The 6,625-nt window shown below is 34.2% G+C and overlaps 1 long non-coding RNA gene across 1 annotated transcript; it reads right to left on the reverse strand.

Annotated features, from left to right (window-relative positions):
* Positions 1-1,714: 1,714 nt before the first annotated feature.
* Positions 1,715-2,982, reverse strand: LOC128227098 (uncharacterized). Its single transcript, XR_008259767.1, has 2 exons — positions 2,848-2,982; positions 1,715-2,447 (listed from the first exon to the last, which is right to left on the reverse strand). It is a non-coding gene; the product is annotated as an uncharacterized LOC128227098 (long non-coding RNA).
* Positions 2,983-6,625: the final 3,643 nt, after the last annotated feature.

Genomic DNA, 6,625 nt, shown 5'->3' on the forward strand with positions numbered 1-6,625 from the left:
ATTATACTCACAAAAGCTTAAATGTAATAATGCAAGTCGCAAAATAGTAGCATTAAGTATAATTAAAGTTCATTTGGTGATCTACAGAGAAAAAGAGCCAGCTCTGTTTTCTTAAGATCGTCAAATTTGGATTCGTTACTAATTTAGTGTCTATGGTGCATTAGTCGATCTAAGTAAAATTAATCATCAGACAATGTGAAAGATGTTTGGTACGTTCGACAGAATTGATACACGTAATATTAATGAACAGAAAATTTGAAAAAAAAACCTCGATTGTTAAAGGCCATACAAAAAAGCATACAGCAAATTGTTAAATGTGTTTGTTAAACTCATGTTTGTAACTTCAGAACTTGGATGCAACATATCTTATTCTTGCAGAATATGGTTGATATGACTGCTCGCGAGATTTCAGACCATGTACCCATGGTCGTAGGTACGTCAGGGAACTAAAAAATACATAGTAAAATTCCAATCGAACTAATAAATATATTACGCACATAGATATATGTTCAATATTTGTGTATCTACAAGACAACCCGCACGTTTCTTAAAGAACTGGTAGCCTGAGTGCCGTGATGGTGCACACATCTCGTAAACATCAAATGCCCCGAAGATCGAGACGTTCTGGCCGAACTGTATGGTGACGGGCTCGACGGACGGGGACGTCAAGACCACGGGGATGGCTGTGGGTTTAAACCGTGACCACAGAAACCTGCCATCGTGGGACGAAAGTCACATTCTTTATTTCTACATTTTGACAAAAAGAACGCTTCTTCTGCGCTTCACACGATAAACGCATATTCTTTCAATTGAATTGATATTCCGATGAGCACAACATGTTCGGAATACCTTTGATCATACAAATGAAATCAGTGATTGTTCAATTTAAGTTTTATTGTGGTAAAATGCGTGTGATGTCAATAAAATAACGATATTCAAACATCTGAATATATCTTTCAGCGTTGTTGTTGGATTACTTCAAATTTATTTTGCAAATGTGTATAATACATATTTTAAAATATTAATCTTAAAACCGATAAACCGCAATTCTAAAACATTGAATCCTGAATTACAACTGCAATGTTATAACGCATCATTCCATATGTGAAGAGGATTTCTAACATATGCTGTTTACAAATTGATGTAAATTTACCTTTGCTGTTGTGTAATATTTTGAATTTGGTCACCAAGCCACACGATTCCATCCGACTGTTTCAGTTTCCGTCGTAACTGTTACACGGCCATGTTCAAAAATAGTGCCAACGAGTGTTTCTGATCATGTCATAACTTGATACATAATTTCTTGGTGCAACGTCAGCGCCCAGATCTGAAGTGTTCCTTTGTTATAATTACCCGTTTGCCCCTTCTGTTTTAATTAATACATCGAACCTTTTTCACGTGTCGTGAAATCATTTGCAATACTTATGTGGAAGACTACAGAAACAAGCTCAGTAGCCAAAGTTTAAACATTTACCCCGTTTAGTTGCACAAGGAAACGCTAAAGACATAGAACACAAAAAAACACATCACAAACAAGAAACATGGAACAGCAGCCCAAAACTCCACAAACAACACTGTGCATATAAATTATATAAAAAAAACTAGATATGTTTATAACGCAACTTTAATAGTATTACTTCGGAGATTCACTCTACCAGCAAAAACATTAAATTGCATTAATAGGGGTATTACAGTATCATTAAGAAAACAAAAATTGCTTTCAAATTTATTGAGATTTGTATTTATGCTTAAAAAAGATTGATAAAAGGAAGCAGAAGATATAAGTTATGTAAAGGACAATTAAATGGAAACCTTTCTAAATCGGATAACCAATAGAATGGATCATGTCTAGATCCCCTGGACAAACCGTCTTATATATGTATTTAGTATTTGCCCATACAAAGCAGTTTCTTTTTTTTCCAGTGTCCCTGCATCTGACAAATTACTATAATAGCTTAATAAACACAAACAAGATTCAAATGATATCATTTTACCTATACACGAACAATAAGTCGAGTTTGGGCTTCGACCAGTAAAGCCTGGTATTGAGCATGAGCTATCATGTCGACTTGCTGATCTTATCGCAATCTACAATTATTTAAATCTGGTTCAAAAGAAAAATGATTATCTTAATGTACTGCATGTTTACACCAGCTGATGTAGCAATTGCCTTAACTAGGCTCTTAAATATATTGTGCACTGACTTAACGATGAAGTGTAACGATATTGTTTCTATGTTCACACAACAGACTTAAATCAAACTGGAAATGATCTGATTAGTTTGTTTATTAGTATGTTGACGCAAACGTATATGCCAATGTTTTTACAAAGTCTGTTTATCTGAGCCTTATCAGTTCAATTAAACAAACTCGTCGACGAAAGTTATCTTGCTTATTCAAAGTAGATGATATTCCGTGCTGCCTTCGTTTGTTCACAGATTACAGTCACTGAAATACAACGCAATATTGTATTACCTTCTTGTTTGTAAAATATATAGTGTTTTATAGTACATGTCAATATACAATGCAAGATGTGTATACTACAAAGTCTTTGTCGCTCTCTTATAGATTTCATTTCAAACAAATATTTACACTACATACACTCATTAAGGTCCAAAAGCAGAAGTAGTTTTGTAGGGCCATGATTCAATCATTTTAAGATGCCATTGACGTTATAGTTTGTATTATTTTTGAATAATATAGTAAATTTGACGGAGGACGATTTCCAGCTCAAAATGCATGCGCATCTTAATGTAAAGTGAGACAATTTGATCATTGAAATTCAGTGTATGCTTTGGGTAAGCGTTTTTTTTAAACGTTTCAACATTAATGAAAAAAAATAACCTACTTCAAGCAAATGGTCATTTCTAAGCATGCCACTGGCTCCCCTAATTCTCTAACGTTTGCCCTGACTATAAACTGTCCCTTCACTATGAACGGCAGGTCTTTGAAGGTAAGTGGAGTATTATTCCAGAGGTTACCATGAAACTGAAAATTAATGGACATTAGGCATTCGGTATTGTAACTCATGTATACGAATGGAAGGGCTTATTTAGTTTGTAAGACGACCTTTATCACCAGTTAAAGTAGTGGTGGAAAATCGACATCATTTAAAATACAAAAAGAAGCAAAGTATTTGATTAAAATATGTCGACGCTTTAAGGATCTAACATCATTTATGCTCAGTACGCATGAACTTCATTATTAGCGTCAGCCATGTGTACAATTTTGCAAATTTGAGTGATATTATAACGAGATTCTAATTGGCCAATATTTTATTTTTCTGCTTTTAATGCGATACGTATGTCATTTTTATTAGATACCAAAATTGTTAAAACGAATTGCTAAGTCGTCTTTTTAACGAGATAATAACACTTATTATATGCCTATCAAATTCCTTTTCCATATCAATCAGTGAAAATACAGCACGCCTTATTGAAAAATCAGTATCATGATACTGTCGTTTTCTGATACCGTATCATGCGAGAACCGTGTGTAATTTCGGAACTACTTTCGCTTTGCTAAAAATAGCGGGATAAAAAAAACTGGTTAAACCTGTCAACGTTTAAATACATGTAAATATCTAACTTTACTTACACTCCATACATGTCAATATTGAGGAACATGGTTATCATGGTCTTCAAACGCTTTTTTGGTGGTTTCATTCGTATAGATAAAGTTAGTATAGGCTAGTTGGTAAAGCAAGTATAAACTATTTTAGCAATGTTAAAATAAATACATCATGTCCGGCTTTCAAACGTTTTCTTTTTTGTCATTAATAAACCTGATGCATATATGAAACAGATTTAGCAGGAACCAATAGTCAATTTATCTAAATAAACCAAACAATAACAGAAGACAGACAAAATCGAAAGTGAGTCAACAATCTATAAATATATTTTTTTGTGTACAAAAAATCTTCCAAATTTGGATACACACCACAATTACGTTAACAAAACGGGGCGGTTCATCTTTAAATGTGATAGTTGACTCTAGTTAAAGCAAATGGACATGAATTGCATACCCTATCTTTCTTACGGTTGGTTAACCTCAAAACAGGCATCAAACGTGTCCTGTCATTTGGAAAAATTCCCAACAGACATTTTTGACAAGGATTGATAAACATGAGGTGGATTTGAAAACAATAAATTTTGCTTTTATATTTTATAAAGTTGCTCCTTTTTGTACTTTCATCACACATATTCACATTTAACTTTGATGTTACAAAGGAAACACTTGCTAAAGAAACTCGCTTGATAAAGACGGAAAATAAAATATGTTGTCTACACTCTAAACACGATTTAACTGACATTCACCTTATTCGATTTTGATGTCGCAGGATCATTTGAATATTGAAATTGAATAAAAGAAATATTTTTTGAATGCTTGCTACTGTGTTTTATCATTGACTGATTAGTTGTTTGGCATGCCATAACCCGAACTGGTATCGAACATGCATTTTATTTAGAGGGAAAAACACATTAATTTAATTAACTTGAAATTATTGTTAAAGTCGGCTTACGTCAAAAGTGGCTATTATTTCATTATGTTACTGCAATAACGAGTGAAAGTTGATATGTTATTAATATGCAATCCACTAATATCCTTTTCTCAGGAAATTAAAGTATTTTACTGACATTGTATTGGCCAAACTGCATATGAAAAGGACCTTTTTAATGTACTTCGCTCGAGACACATGCCGAAACCATGTTCGCAATGAAATTAAAAAATAAATAGCCAATGCCTCCAATTTCAGTGATCTTTTCCAACACGCTACTAGAACGACGATATGCGAATAGCTTTGCACGTTCACGTTTATACTCAACGGTTAATACGAACTAATTAATCATTTTTGTCGACAGGTTTTGCTATAAGGAAGTTTGGTCAAGGCCTAAGCACGTTGTTTATATCCTTATGCGTGAATATTAATCAAATGAACTTAAAAGGCTGTGAACAGTTTTAAATATGTTCAATGGGGTAGTATAGTATCAGGAAATATATTTGTCATTATGCATACAAGGGAATAGCCACACAGAAACTTCACATGGTTCAAAATCCATTTATTTTGAAAGGAAGTTTTGATTCAGTAAAATATCCAATTATGTCGTTGTTTAAAAGAAGTAAAAGCTTTTAAAACGAATACAAATTTAGTTAATGATACATATGATACGCGGATGCGTCTCCAAAGAGTGTTTGCAAAAATCAATGCTAACCATTAAACTAACAAAAGCTTTAAGAGATAAATGCAAGTCGACAAGCCTTCACATAGCATGATGTATCGATGAATAAACAAATACAATATTGCATATGCCCATCATAATATTTTATATTTTTATTTTGAAATAATTAATCCAATGCTCTGACAATTGTGAGATTATGGCCATTACAAACTAGTATAAACCCCCAGTGGACTTGTGATCCAGTTAACATGTGTACCACTGACCGTTCCAAGGGGATACTCCCATCACTTATCTGTAAAATTATTTAAATGAGTGTGTGGTCTGTTTTTAGCGTTTGTTCGTGTGTATGTATTGTTTATACGTTTGTGTCACTAGTTTATTGTCATTGTTCATTGCACAGAGATTTGTATATAACTTAATACGGTAAGGTCGAATGACATGATTTTCCGTAACAGTGATACGTTACGACATTTTGCAAAAGGTACTGTCATTCTGTCCAGATAGAAATTGTATATAAATAAAAAATACTTGGAGTCGTTTTTTTAAGCCAAAATTATGTTGGGCATTGACAAGGGAAGAACAAATACAGTAAACTACCAAACATATGCAGGTTATCTACGCCCAAAATAACGATTTTAAAATGTTTGATTTAACTTAACTTCCTTGTTGGTGTAATTGTACCGATCTATAGGGCTACTGTTCTTCTGTATGTACTTGGTTCAAACTAATCATGTAAAGGGATCGTGGTCCCTTGTTAAATTTTGTATGCAATACATACAATCAACTAAAGACACAAGTGCAATACAGACAATCAAATAGCGACACACGTTCAATATACAATCAACTAGCGACACACGTGCAATACAGACAATCAACTAGCGACACACGTGCAATACATACCACCAACTAGCGACACACGTGCAATACATACAATCAACTAGAGACACACGTTCAATGCATATAATCAACTAGAAACACACGTGCAATGCATGCAATCAACTAGCGACACACGTGCAATACATACAATCAACTAGCGACACACGTGCAATGCATGCAATCAACTAGCGACACACGTGCAATACATACAATCAACTAGCGACACACGTGCAATACATACAATCAACTAGCGACACACGTGCAATACATACAATCAACTAGAAACACACGTGCAATGCATGCAATCAACTAGCGACACACGTGCAATACATACAATCAACTAGCGACACACGTGCAATACATACAATCAACTAGAAACACACGTGCAATACATACAATCAACTAGCGACACACGTGCAATGCATGCAATCAACTAGCGACACACGTGCAATACATACAATCAACTAGCGACACACGTGCAATGCATGCAATCAACTAGCGACACACGTGCAATACATACAATCAACTAGCGACACACGTGCAATGCATGCAATCAACTAGCGACACACG

The sequence above is a fragment of the Mya arenaria genome, chromosome 3, assembly GCF_026914265.1.
Source record: "Mya arenaria isolate MELC-2E11 chromosome 3, ASM2691426v1".
NCBI classification, from domain to species: Eukaryota; Metazoa; Mollusca; class Bivalvia; order Myida; family Myidae; genus Mya; species Mya arenaria.